The sequence below is a fragment of the Rousettus aegyptiacus genome, unplaced genomic scaffold, assembly GCF_014176215.1.
Source record: "Rousettus aegyptiacus isolate mRouAeg1 unplaced genomic scaffold, mRouAeg1.p scaffold_m13_p_16, whole genome shotgun sequence".
In the NCBI taxonomy this organism is placed as follows: Eukaryota; Metazoa; Chordata; class Mammalia; order Chiroptera; family Pteropodidae; genus Rousettus; species Rousettus aegyptiacus.
Genome location: NW_023416291.1, coordinates 38,053,665 through 38,068,370, shown reverse-complemented (window position 1 = coordinate 38,068,370; position 14,706 = coordinate 38,053,665). Strand labels below are relative to the sequence as shown.

The following is a 14,706-nucleotide window of genomic DNA, read 5'->3' as shown; positions in this document are numbered from 1 at the left end:
ACATTGATGGGGCTTGGAATTTTCAGGCTATGATATGGCACAGGGACAGATCTACAGGCTCAGGCAACAGAGATAACTCAGAACTATGACAAAGGCCAGCTGCAGAAGTTGTGGTAAGGAGCACAAATCTCCAAGCCAAAGAACCAGCTTCCTGTGCAACTTTGGGCAAGTTACTTCACTTCTTTTGGGCCTCAGTTTCCCTGGCTGTAAGTTTTGGAAAATAATAGTCCCTACCTCTTAGGTTCATTGTGAAGATTAAGCAAGATAGTACATGTAAAATGCTTAGTAAAGTGCCTAGCACATAGTGTTAATATTTTTTTTAGAGGCCAGGATGACAACAGTGCTGGCCATTTAAAAATACACATACAGCACTACAAGTCTATACATATGGAAATGTGTGCTAAACCTAGAGAGCTGGAAAAGCAGTCTCCGTCCCTTTCCAGTAGCTCAGTGTCAGCAAGGGTCTGCCTCCCCTCCCAGCTCCAGCGTTTAGCCAAATTCTAGTGATTTAACAGAATCGATTTTTTTTTATTTCTCCTCTGCCTCCCACACTCATGGTTATCTCTCACCTAACTAGTGACTCCAACCTTGAGCCCTGGGCCTGTCTCTGTCTACATTTGCCCCTGGCAGCCTCATTCAGTCTTAGGACTCTAAATGCCACCTCTGTGCTAACTCCCAAATTTATTTCTCCATCCTGGTCTCCTTATAGGGGTCTAAGATATTCCAAACAGAATAGGACCCAAAAAGAATTCTTGGTCTCCTGCCACCCTTCCCATTGAGGAATCCTCCTTGAATTGAATCCCTTTTTCTTCTTGCTCACACTCCATCCAGTCACAGTGACTGTCAGGTTGACCCATCACCCCACTCCAAACCTTTCTCCTTCCTCCATCACCTTTCACCCAGATTAGGGCAGCATCTTCCTTCCTGCCCTTGACCCGCACAATCTATTCTACACAGCAGCTGTACCAATCTTATAAACCACAAACTGGATCATTTCATTCTCCTAGCTCCCCCCTGCTCCTCCGACACTGGTTTCCTTACTGCCTGCAAAACTGGCCAAGCATGTTCCAGCACAAGCCCCCGGGCCTTTGCACTTGCTATTCTTTCTGTCTGCAGTGCTCTTCTCCCGCATACCCACAAATCCATTTTCACTTTTCAGGTTTCTGCTGAAAAGTTACCTCCTTGGGGAGGCCTTTGGCTACCTGATCTAAAATAGCACTCCACTCTGCCACTCTGCTTAGCCTTCCTTAGAGCCCTGCTCACTGTCTGAAAGGATTTATTTATGTTCTATTTAGCATCTGAAATCTCATTCGAATATCAGTTCCACTAATGAATACCCAGCCTAGGCCTGAATGAATGAATGAGGTTGTCTTGGGTGAATAAGTGCTAAGTGCTTAATATTTATTATCATTTAATCAGTGGCTTCTCATAGCTCTTAAAATAGAATTTCCCAAACTTCAGACAGTTGAGGTTCAAGATTTTATCAGATCTGTATGACAACTGTATTACTATTTATCTAATTTTTAAAACAACCCACTGGTTAATCACTCACTATGCTTAGAAGGTAACTGTTCATAAAAGTTAGAATGAAAATGAAGTATTGTCATAAGGTCCTACTGAAACATTAGCCAATGTGAGGTTCCAGACAGCTTTCTTACTTACAAAGGAAAATTAGCAAGGTTAAAGACAAGCTGTTGCCAAAGAGGGTAGACTATCCTTAAGTCAGAAGACTAGCTGGGACTGAAAGCTGAAAAGGAAGAGACTCAGAGATTCATTCCATGTTATTCAAATAACATTGAATCATTTTGCCCACTGTTCTATATTTAGGAAAATTCTGCTTCTGAAGGACAACAACTCTTATGACTGTCCGGCTGGATCTGGGCCCAGCCCACCTCTGGCCTAATCTTACATCACCCTCCAGAGAAAACGACCTGCTTTTTGTTTCTCATACTTCCAGGATCTTCCCAGGCACTGGGCTTTTGTGTGTATTGTGATCTCTCCTAAAGCACTTTTCCCTTCCCTATTCACCTCCTTAAGTTAGCTCAGTTTAAGGGAAAATCATCAGGGAAGTGTTCCCTGTCTGCCATCCCCCTCCCATTTTGGTCCAAGAAATCTATATTTATTGACACTCAGATCAAGAACTTTTCTTTTGCAATATTTATCACAACTGCAATTTTATATTTGTATCTGGGTGTTTCTCCTTTTCTAGCTTGTGGCCTCCAAGAGGCCAGAGACGAGTCTAGCAGGTGCTTACTACTGGTTTTTGTGAACGATGCCTTTGCAATTTTCCCTTGAGGATGGTCCTTTTAACGTCCATTTTTTTACAGACCAGGAAACTGAGGCCCAGAGAGGATCACCCTGAAGGAGAGCAAGTAGGATACAGTTCTAGTCGTGTCCGCCATCCACTATGCCGGGGCCCAAGGGACAGGCGTCCCAGTTCCGCCTCAACTGAGCTGGGAAAAGGTCGGGCCACAGGTCTGGACTAACCCAGGAGCAGCACCTAGACCGGTTTACCCGGTTCAAGGAACCTGGGCGAGGTGCCCGCCCGCGGCGTAAAGACGCTGGCCTTGGGCGAGCTGACAGCTCGGCGGGGTGGGAACTTGATCTCCGCCAGGAAATTTAATTCTCAGGCGGGGCGCTCGGGTTGGGTCAGCAGCTGCGGCGGGGGATGGAGCGAGCTGGGTGTCAATCACAGGCGCAGCGGAACATGCAAATTTGCCCCGCCTGGTGCTCTTTCCCGGGCCTCTCCCTCGCGCTGCGCAGAGCAACTCTCAAGAACTCCCGGTAGAGTCGGGGGCGCGGGGTAAGGGAGCGGTTATGCCCCTCGCCCCCAAATCTGTCCCTTCCAGATTCCACCCGGACCCTCAGTGCTTGGCCACTCTTCCAACCCCCAGCCTGCTCAACTAACGCGGGGGCGGGGCTTTAGGGGTCGGACGGGGACGAAGAGGCCAAGTTGGGGGCGTCCGGGACTTAGGGTCGACTGGGAATCAAGAAAAAGCGTAAGGAAAATGGGGATTTCCAGAATTTGAGGCTCATGCTACCCGTGCTTGGGATGGAGACTGCTGAAGCCTCCCCAGGGTAACCCAGAGCCCTCACATCTGTGCTCAGGGGAGCCCAGAACCCCTACAGCAGTGCCCAGTGAGAGCTCAGATCCACATGCCTGTGTCCAGAGGAACCCAGACCTTCCCCATCTGTGTCCAGGGTACTCATAGCTCCTCACCTGTGTCCAAGAAGCATAGACCGCCCCCACGTGGGTCCAAGATTGCTCTCAGGATGGCTGTTTATACCTGTTTACTGAGGCTCAGACTAAGGGGGTGCCACCCACCTCTGTGTTAAGGGGAGCTTAGACCTCCCCAAATTTGTGTTCAGGAAAACTGAGCTCAGTGGCTAAGGCCCTCCACCCAAACATTCAGGCCTGAGGCCTCCCCAGGCCTGGCTCCCCTCCTGACCCTTATGCATGGAGCCCCTCTCAGCAGAAATCTCGCTGCCTTCCAGGCTCCTGGCCCATCGGCCCCAGACCAAACACCCCCTGCGCAGCACATAGTCAGCTGTCAGTTAAGAAATCCTCTCAGCAGTCACTTTTCCCCCCACCCCTCTTCCCTCCCACCCCTAGGCAGCTCTTGGGCCCCCTGGGGGGTCTTACCCACCCTCCACTTGACTGGCACCAATTAATTTCCTCCTCAGTCTGTCCACCCACATCTGGTTGCCAGCTGCTCACCTTCACCCTGCCTGCCCCCCAGGGTCTCCCAGGGAATAGTTAATAGCTTCCCTCTCTGCTCACCACAAACACAGACTACTCCGCCTAAGCACACCGCCCCCCCCACCCCCTCAACCACCACCACCACCAAAGTCTGCTAATCAGAAGCCAACGGTTAGGACGTGGCGGAGAGATCTGAAATCAGATGGAGGAGGGGTGGGGTGTAAAACTTTCTGACCCAGAGATGCTGCTGGGGCGGTAGGGTGGGTCGAATAGGGTGGAGGGAGGCAGAAACTTTAAGCCGTAACTAAAGCCTCAAGATCAAAGCCCTCCGGCTTCTTGATGAGGGCTGCCTCCCCCTGGGGGGCAGGCAGGGCTCAGCCACCCCTTTCCTCGGAAACCCCCTGAGACCTGAGACGCGGCGGTGACAGCCGTGCCCCAGCCCTCGAAGGGCAAGTTTCCTTTTCCTGTGCTCTCCCGACGGTCCAGTTTGTAGCCTGGAGACGACAGGGACCTGGTCTTTTTGAAGGGGCTCCCTGGGCGGGTCTTCCTGGATCAGAGGGAGGGGACCGGCTGGAGAACAATGGGCTTCTGTGGCTGCAGGACGCCAGGCGCTTCCTGTTAACCCTTTCCTGGAGGTGTAGCTATGGGGAGCATCTCCTAGGCCAGGTCTGTTTGAGGGGTGAGGGGAGCGAGGGGATTGATAAAGCAAGCCAATACACCGCATCTTTTTCTGTTCCAGGTGGTAATCTGAAAAATGGGGATGCGGATGCATACCTTGCCCTCCTCACTGGCCTCCCAAGACCGGGTTCTTTTCCCCTCAGGCTGAGAGTTGTACAGCCAGGGGACTGGGCGTGACTCTCTGGGAAGAAGTCTCTGTGCTGAACTTTGAGAAATCCTAGGGTCTCTGGGGCTGGCTAGGCCGGGCCCAGCCAGGGTACCCAAGTGTCCCAAATGACTGCAAGGCACAGCTATGTCTGCCATCACTGTCCTAGCTGCCCTGCCCAGTTAGCCACGGGTTCCATGGGTTCCCCCCCTGAGTTCCATGGCTGGTCTGGGCTTCAGGTTCCCTCAATTTGGGAAGTTCTCTCAAGCTCCTGACAGGAGCACAGGGCAGTCTTAAGGGGCTGGAGAGAGGGAAGAGGAGTCTTGGTAACCCTTTGCTTCTCTTTGGAGCCCTGGGAAGACATGATAGGGAATTAGCAGCTATGTTAATTGAGGCTGCATGCAAAATATGCTCTGTTGACAGAGTCAGCCTGAGAAGCACTCTTAGAAGCCTTCAAGGGCCCCTGGAGACTCAGCATCCAGTTAGTGATAGATTAGATGACACACCCTGTTTTAAGAAGAGGCAACAGGTATTGATACTGACAGCCAGGTGCCGTATATGGCTGTTTAGGGTATTCACCTAACTCTCCCTGAAAGCCTGGGTCAGAATTAAATCAGGTGCTTTCACTTAGCCCCCTTTTACAGGTGAAGGAATTGAAGCATGGAACAAACGCATATCTCATAAAGCAAAGTCTATTATTTTTCTTGCTCTCCTGGATTTGGGTGCAAGAGGTGGGTTGGGAAGGACCTTTGTCCAGACCAGTGGACTTTTGCTTATATAAACCCAGTAACTGGTCTCTGCTTCACAAATGAGAGAGCCCAGGTCTCTGCCACCAATGGGCAGCCTTTTCTCTCTTGTTCCTCGAATCTACAGCTGAGCACCCATGAGGTTCACCGGCCAGGTTCCCCACTTCAGCTTTTTCAGATCCACTTACTAGGTGACTCTGCCATCTTTTCTCTCCCTTCCACAGATGAAAATATCCCAAGGGGCTAATTTGTGCATGCTTTGCCCAGGAGCTTGATAAAGACAAAATTTTGTGGGGTGTGTGTGTGATCATTATTTACTGAGCAAAATCAAACTACTAGACTGGAAAGGCTGCCGCGGGGCCCCCTGGCTGGTGTCTGGAACAGGAAGTGGTTCAGTGCTTCGCCCTTTAGACCCAAGGGCGGGGAGGGCCCTTCAGAGGCTACTGGCCCAGTCAGAGGCGTAGTAAGGCCAGAGGGGCCCCGGTCTCAACTCAGCTGCTGGGGCTCAGGCTGCACTGGGCTCCAGGCCAACCCACAACCAACCAGCCTCCACATGAAGCCCCCTCCTTCCCTTCCCTCCCCTGCTTTGGCCCACCCTTCTGAGATGAACCTTATCCTGGCTTCTTGCCACAAGAAAAGCCAAAGCAAGCCTGCAATTACTCACTGCCAGATCCCTGGCGGCTGCAGCAATCAGACTCAGCATGGGGTAGGGATGGGGCTCCTGGGACCTTGTCCCCTCAGGCTCAAGTTCGCAGCACTGTGTTCCATGTATTCCCCAGCTACACTCCAAATCCCCGTGGATGCTGCCTTATAAACAGATACTGGAATTTTCAAAGTGCTGTCATGTTGTTTGAGACAAGGCAGACCCTTTAAAGAGAGGCGAGTGTGAAACCAGGCTCTGAGAAGGGAACCTGGGACTGCCAAAGCCTTCCTTTCAAACTGGAGTGTTGGAGGGTTCTTCCCTCTCCTTGCTGGAGATGAGGCCAGGGAAGAAGGAGTATGCAAGGGAGGACCCTTGGGGACTTTGCAGTCAGTGGCACTTTTCTGTCTCCCAGTGCAGCCTTGGCACCCTCTTCCCTCCTTGCCTCCTTCTTTACTTCCCAGGCTTTTCCCTCTTTCTCATGACTCTGGACATCTGTGGGAGTGGGATGCAAAAATGTCATTCGACCTCACAGTGGTTACACTGTGACTACAGCCGGCCCTGTTCCTGAAGACTGGAGCCAGGGTCCACCTCTAGGACCACATGTCCCACATGTGGACAGGAGTGTTTGATCCTAATAGATAGGCAGGCGGGCTTGACCTCAATATCCTGAGCTGAGTCTAGGCCCATCAGGTTACACACAGCCACAGCCACACACACATGCGCACGCACATGCACACATGCATGCAGTTCTTGGGAAACTCTCTGCCTTACCCTTCGAAGGGTTGAAGTTCACTCTGATTGTCCTGGATCTCCGTGATGTGCCTACCTCCTGCTCTTGGAGCTTGGTGACTTCCCCTCCTTGCAGCTAGCCTGGGGAAAGATCCTCAGCTAGACGCTTCTGCCATCCTTCTACTGATCACCCCCGAGATTAGCCAGGCCTCCTGCTCCAGGTCAGCCCAAATCTTCCCCAAACTTTCTCCTCTAACTCCTATCACATTTTGAGTGCATTCTGTCCCATTGCCATGATGTCCGTGGTCACTAGAAACCAGAAGGTCTTCTTATGCCCCCAATGCCTCTTCCAGGCTCCGTCACCTCTAAGCCAGCAAGCATACATTCAGCACACACTCAGGCTATATATTACCTCAGAGAGAGGTAGCCATAGCACTTGTCCAAGTTTAACTGACAAGTGTTGGATTTAAACTTGGGTGTGTGGGGCTTGGAGCCTGAGGACTTAATAATGACAATAATCATACATCTATTGCTTACTGGTTTAAGCACTTCACTCATAGGAACTCATGGAGTCCTTGCAACAAAGATTTATTGTGGCATTATTATCCTCATTTCACACTGAGGAAACTGAGGTACAGTGAGGCTATAGCTTGCCTGTTGCTATATTGATTCTTTGCAGCTAAAAAGTTCCAGAGCCTGGATTTGAACTCAGACCTATGCTAGGGTTTCTCATCATCAACATTGGGATCTGGATCACTTTCTGTGGTGGGGCTGTCCTATGCATCAGAGGACATTGAGCAACACCCCTGGCCCCTGTCTACTGGATGGGCCTCCTCCTATAATCATGGCAAACCAAAATATCTCCAGATGTGGCTGCATGGTAGGATGGGGTGGGCAGACAAGCTCATCACCTGCCTTCCACTGTCCTGCCTCTACGTTCGGCCAACTGCAAAGTAATACTGTGTGTGTGTGTGTTTCCCCAAATTTGGCTTCAGTCCTGGTGGTGGAGGAGAATAGCAGGTTCTGAAATCTTGGGGAGGGGTCAGTGGGGCCAGCAGGTCCACCACCTGGGTTAAATCCCCTCTGCTTGAATGGAGGGAGGCCCCTCAGGCCCTGGTGGGTGGGCTTACTGGGCAGTGGCGTCAGCGGAGCCCCAGTGGGTGGAGACAGGCAGCCCTTTTCTTCCTTCCTGGTTCCCAGGGGTGGACAGGGGCAGCAGCAGTGTCCCTGGGAGCCAGAGGGTGTGGGGATTCTGGGATTAACTGGGTGTGGGCCAGGGCGTGGTCCCTGAGACCCAAGGCCATCTGTGGCCTGGAAGGAGGAATCTGAGGCTAAAGTAGGTCTCCCCACCCACCTCCTGCCCAAGTCCTATTCAGCCCTGGCTCTGAGCCAGCAGCTGCCGAAATGGTGACTCAGAGCCATGGAGCTGAGGAGAGAAGCAGGGTGCAGGGTGGGGGTGATTCCTCCTCATCTTCAGCTTTCCAGTATTCCCATCAGGACCAGGACCCTTGAGGCACATCTCAGACCCATCACACTTCTCCATCCCTCCTTCTCCTCCTCTTCTTGCATGCCAACTCTAGTGGGATCATTTTTCTTGGCACTCCACTAGGGCAGGAAGGTGGAAATGAGTGTAGGGTGTGGAACCTCTCTGAGGTTGCAATATATTTAGGGCAGGACAAGAGTGTGTGTGTGTGGATCAAAGGAGCAGGCCCCAGCGCTGGCTTGGTGGGCATAAGGAGTAAGGCCCAGGACCTGAGCCATGTGGGGAGGCTCCTACCTTCTCCCTCATAAAAACAGAGCTCCCCAGTTTCCCAGGGGGGCCCAGGGAACTGGAGACAGAGTGGGAAGAACGAGGGGGGCTCTAGGAGTAAAGGCATACCCTGCACAGTACCAAATACATTTATAGTTTTCACAACAAGGATGTTTACAGCTGAAAACCTGAGGCCCAGAGAGGTTAAGTGGCTTTCCTGAGGGGGCCTGGCTGGCTGCAAAGCCAGCATGCGGTTGCCGTATTCATGCACGCATTTTTTCATTCATGCAGCCCTCTTTTGCACAGCTTAGCCTGGGCTAGGTCGGACGTGAAACCTTCATGAAGGCAAGAAGCAAACTCCTTTCTTCTACCTAACCCCTCATTCTTCAGGCCTTCCCTTCCTCTTCCCAAGAAGGTGGGCATTTCCATGCTCTTGCACAGCACACATCCCAATTGTCATTCATCACTTCTGTGCTTTTTCTTTTTGGTTTGTTGATGTGGTTTTATTGATGTGCTCTCAGCCTCCTCTATCTGACTGTGAACCCATGAGGGTATAGGTAGTGCCCATCACAATAAATCCCTAGCTCCTGGACCTGGGCCTGGGACTCTGCTGGTGCTCAATGGATATTTGAAGGAATGGTAGAAAGTACCGGTGCTGGGGAGTGGGTGCGTTGAGGTAGGAGGTGAGCTCCTGAGCAGACAGCTTGGGGGCTGGCTGGGTGGGAGCTGCAGTTACATGGATGTGGGAGCAGGGCGTGGAAGTGGGGTCAGGTGGAGGTACAACTATAGACAGGTGGATGATACTATTACATCCATGGTCATCCTGCACATGTGGTCAGACCCAGGGAAGGCTAATTTGGGGCTAGAACCCTTGCTATCCTCCATGAGGGAGGTACCTTCCTGGGGCAGGCTTGACCTGTCTCAGCTGGGGCATTTGCACAGTTTGCAATTTCCAAGGCCCAGCTCCAGCCAAGGAGAGAGGCCTTTGTAAAGTCAGACTTGGCTTTCCCCCAACTGGCTAGCTGCCTTATGCTTGATTCTAAATGCCGGCTTGTCACAGCGTCTGCGTGCAAGCACATGCCCGCTCCTCTCAGAGAGGATGTGTTTGCAGTGCTAGGGGCAGTGTGCGGGTGGCAACTCTTAGCAAGCCAGTGGCCATTCCCTACCCCTGCGCCCGCCCCACAGTTCTTTTTATATCTCACATTTATGGAAAGTCTAAACATCTGAGCCTGGCCCAGGCGTTGAGGGCTGTTTAAGACTTCAAGGGAAGTGGGGGAAAGCAGAGAGGGTGTGTGTGTAAGTGAGAGAGAGAGAGAGAGAGAGAGAGAGAGAGAGAGAGAAGGAGAGAGGGAGGGAGAGAAGGAGAGAGGAAGAGAGGGAGAGAGGGAGAGAGGGAGAGAGGGAGAGAAGGAGGGAGAGAGGGAGAAAACCCAGTGTGGAGGGAAGCTGGCCAGGTCAGGGGCGGCCGCTGGCTTCTTTCCAACAGCCCAGCAGCAGCATCAGATGGTGCTGAGCTATATTTATAGGCTGCTTTCTCCGCCTCCACTGTGGGGTCCTCACCAGGATAAATGAGTCAGGGGGAGGCCTGGTGTGGCCCCAAGAAGCTGGGAATACTTGCACAAGAAGCAATCCTGCAGAAGCTTCAGCTGGGTTCCTGTTGACCTAGGGTCTCCCTGCCCGGGCCACCCTTCTCCATCCCTGACTCGGGGTTGCTCCATAGGCAGCTGAAAGCCAGCAATGGCTTTCCAGGCATGTGCAGCGGCCTCTGCAGCCAGGTAACTCTTGCAGGACCCACCTCCTCCTGGAGGCACCCACCTCCTCCTGGAGGCACCCACCTCCTCCTGGAGGCACGTAGTCATGTTCTCTTGCTACTGCGGTTGGTGCTGTGTGCTCACACACAGTGCCAGGCAGCCTCCAGGGACCTGCACACACATCCTCCCTATCTTACTCCTAGTTTATTGATTAGAAGCCTGAAGTCCTTGGTTGGAACAAGTCTTAGTCTGTTCAGGCCAAGTATAAAGAGAGAATATTACAGACTGGGTGGCTTATAAAACAAACATTTATTTCTCCCAGTTCTGGAGGCTGGAAGTCCAAGATCAAGGCTTTGACAGGTTCGGTGTCTGGTAAGGACTCTATTCTCTCTGTGTCCTCACATGGCAGAAGGGATGAGGGAGCTCTCTGGGGTCCCTTTTGTAAGGGCTCTAATTCCATTCACGAGGACTCCACCCTCATGACCAGCCTCCCAAAGGCCTCATTTCCAAATACCATTGGGGGTTGGCTTTCGACATATGAATTTGCAGGGGACACAAATATTCAGTCTATAGCAGGATATATGTGTTCGTAGGTGGCAGAGCAGGGATTCGGGGACCCTATCATGCAGGTGTCACCTACTTAGCATAGCACCGAGGTCCACAGACGAGTTGGGTCCTGTACCTGAACACCAGTGGGATGTGGTGAGGGTGACCCCTAGGTACAACAGAGCTTGAGAATGGTCCCCGAGTGAGAGGTGTGCAGCTGTACCTGCACTGTCCAGGATGGTCACCATGAGCCACAGGTAGATGTTGAGTGCCTGAAATGTGGCTCGTCCAAATTGAGATGTGCTCTGAGTAAAAACTACACACTGGGTTTCAAAGACTTTAGTAAGAAAAAAGAATGTAAAGGATTGCAATAATGTTCATACTGGCTACATGTTGAAATGGTTATATTTTGGCTATATTATGTTAAATAAATTATTATAGTTTTATCATCCTCAAACAGCCAGAGTTATCATAGAACCTGGCAACTCCACCCCTAGATCTGTGCCTCAAAAGAACTGAAAACAGGTGTTGAGACAAAAATGTGAGCACACATATACATAGCAGCACTATTCAAAATCACCATGTCTAAGGCCATGCCACCCTGAACAAGCCAGATCCCATCCCATCTTGGAAGCTAAGCAGGGTTGGGCCTGGTTAGTACTTGGATGGGAGACCACCTAGGAAGACCAGATGCTGTAGGCGTAAAAAATTAAAAAAATAAGGCATCGTAAGCTGACAAGGTCCTTACAATCTGTGAGGTCAACTAAGGGTTGCCTCGCCAAAAAAAAAAAAAAAAAAAATAGCCCAAAGGTAGAAAAGCCCTAATGTCCATCAACAGATGAATAAATAAACAAAATGTGGTCCACCCACACAATGGAGTAGTATTTATTCAGTCATTAAAAAAAAGTCCTGACACACACTGCAACGTGGATGAATCTTGAATTTCATTTCTATTTAAAAAAAAAACTTTAAAAATTTCACCTGTTCCTTTTTATTCTTCATCGTGGTGACCAGGATATTTAAACATGACTCACTTTAATTGCTGGCCTATACCAGCAGTCCCCAACCTTTTTGGCACCAGGGACCAGTGCTCCTATGAGAATTTAATGCCTGGTGATCTGAGACGGAGCTGAGGCGGTGATGCTAGCCCTGGGAGCAGCAGCAAATACAGAAGAAACTTAGCTTGCTCACTAGCCGCTCACCTCCTGCCGTGCGACCCAGTTTCCTAACAGGCCATGGACTGGTATTGGTCTGTGGCCTGGGGGTTGAAGACCCCTGGTCTAGACCTCTGTGCCTCTAGGGGAATCAGGTCACACTGGAGTCCTGCCCAGCAGATGAAAACCCTCAGGACTCCCAGTTAGTCCACCAGGGGACTTTTGATTTATTCTTCCAGTCATGAAGCAGCATGACCTCACTCTCTCTGGCCAGCAAGAGGGACAGATTGGCGCAATACCTTGACTCTCTTTGAACTTTTGACCACCTGAAGTTCAAAGGCCTGGAGATTGTTATTCCTGCTTAGTGGTTTAGTGGTTGGCACTCCTAGCAGTCCTAGCAGTCAGGGAGGAGGCACGTGGGAGTGGGTTTACCATGAGATGACAGTGGAACTAGAAAAGTAGGCACAGTAATGGGGGGGGGGGAGGATGGAGAGGGCAGGAGGTGACTCGGTTCCAACCAAGAGGGGACAGGTCCTCACCCCCCCCAGAGGCAACCTGGTTGACTAAGGGGAAACCAAGGGGGTGTGGATCAGGGTCTACCCTTTACCCCTCCCTATATGACCTGGGATAAGATCTTGGGCAAATGATGGAAACTTTCTGACCCTTAGTTTTTTTTATCTAAAACTGTGTCTCTCATCTTCTGCTTCTCCTAGCAGCCCCTCCTCTAACAGTGCTCCCGGAGAACAGGTTTGCTGTCTTGCTGGGAATTCCTGAGAAAAGGTGGAGGCAGAAGTTTAGAGGCTCACAGGGCCTCCAGCAGGTAGCTCCATCCTCCTGAGCCATCCACTCTGTCCTGAGTAGTCGTTAGAAAGTTCTTTCAATAGAATGGCTGGACATTTATACCGTGATGTCCCAGCTGATTCTGCTTCTGTCCTGGAGCAGCGAGTCGGGGTGCTCTTGATGCAGGACAGGGCAAATTCTCCAAGTGTGGAGGGAACTCAGACCCTGCACCGAGAAGGATAGGGCTCTTGGCTAAGTGCAAGAGAGAATGCAAATGCACGGCAGAGTTAGAGTCAAAAAGAACATTTATTAGAGAAGGGGTGATGCTGCATAGATGGAGCATGGTCTCCTCTCAGAGGCAGAGTGTGAGAGAGCCTGAGAGAGCCTGAGAGGGACAGAGACGAGAGAGAGAGAGAGAGAGAGAGAGAGAGAGAGAGAGAGAGAGAGAGAGAGAGAGAGAGAGAGAGAGAGATGGATGAGGGACTGAGAAAGGACACTGAGAAGGACCCCGTGTTCGGGGAATTCAGTTTGTTTATCATATTCTATGAATTACAATTTAAAGACTTTGTTTACCCATTTTTCTTTGATGGTATGGATATACAGTGTGAAAGGATAGGAGTATGTAGTGAGAAAGGGTAAGAATATGTAGTGTGAAAGGCCTGCTGGCAGTTCCCAGCCTTTGATCCATAGGTTCCCCATGGTTTTAGTCATAGGGAATGAATTATTTTGTTTTGTGTAGGGCATCACTTAAGGACTCTGTTGTTCTGTCTTCCTGTTTTCCCTTCATGGTGTGGGGAAATGGGTTATTAGCAATCCCAGCAGATATCTTCCTTTGTTCTGCTGGTTTCCTCATGGTCTGGCTGATCAGCATATTGCGGTCTCTGAATATAGCTTGATTTAACATTTAATTCTCTTGCCTCCTCCCTGCATTACTTTCACATCCCACCTACCTCTTCTGGCTCCCCATGCCCCCCGCCCGCCTGCCCCAGTCTCCCACCTCCCCGCTCCCGCCCCTGCCGGCCCCCCCCCCCCCCGCCCCCCAGGTTCCCTAACCATTTACAGGGCTCACTCCCTTGGCCATTTGCCCTCTGGCCTCTAGGTGGCGCTGCCTGTCTATGCGCCTTGACCCTTATGCTAGTACAACCACAGCTCAGTCAACCTCCCCCTCTACCCCTGGCCCTCCTGGGGGCCAGGAGTTAGGGACACAACATTGAACAAGTCCTGGGCCTCAGTTTTGGGGAGCTCCAAGTCAAATTTGGTTGTTCGATTCATTGATTATAATGTCATCTTTGATTGGCAAGGATGATCTGGGGTTCAGGAACCACTTTTCAGAGGTGTCTGGGCACTTTTAAAAACTGTTTCCAAATTACAAAAGCGATTGTGTGTTTTGGAAAATTAACTCGGTATGATACTAAAGTCTATAAACCTCTATCGAGCACCTTCCTGGCCCTCTCCAGAGGTGACCGCTGTCTGCAGAGGGGAACAGGCCACATGGAGTGTGGGTGTCGTGTTTAGTGGATGGGGCTTTCATGGCAGATCCAGGGCAGGGGTGGAATGACAGGATTCCATGTCCATCCCCTCCGCAGACTCTACTCTGGCCAGCAGCCCTTGTCTACTTATCCTCTGCAGTGTTTACACTTGGCCTTCAGCAGGTGTTCAGGCTGCTATAACAGAATATCTTTGTGTGTGGCTTATATACAACAGACATTTATTTCTTGCTGTCCTGGAGGCTGTAAGTTCAAGATCAAGGTGACTGCAGATTCAGTTTCTGGCTCTTGTCCTGATTCATAGATGGTGTCTTTTTGCTGTGTCCTCACATGGAGTACGGGACAAGGGAAGCTCTCTGGAGTCCCTTTCATAAGAACACTGACAAGGAAAAAATTCTGCAATATCCTAAATTGAATTACAGCAGGCCAGAGGGTGGAAGGAAGAGATAAAAAGGGGTTGATCAGTTCACGACTGTAGTAGAAAACCAACAAAAGACTAAGATTGCTCACACTCCTTAGTGTACGTTAGAATTATTAAATTCACTTCCAGGTGTTTTTTTTTTTTTTTTTTTTTCTGAGATGATCTAAAAAGAGAGA

The 14,706-nt window shown here is 50.7% G+C and overlaps 1 pseudogene; it reads left to right on the top strand.

Moving 5' to 3' along the window:
• Positions 1-11,271: 11,271 nt before the first annotated feature.
• Positions 11,272-11,390, top strand: LOC118612641 (annotated as a pseudogene).
• Positions 11,391-14,706: the final 3,316 nt, after the last annotated feature.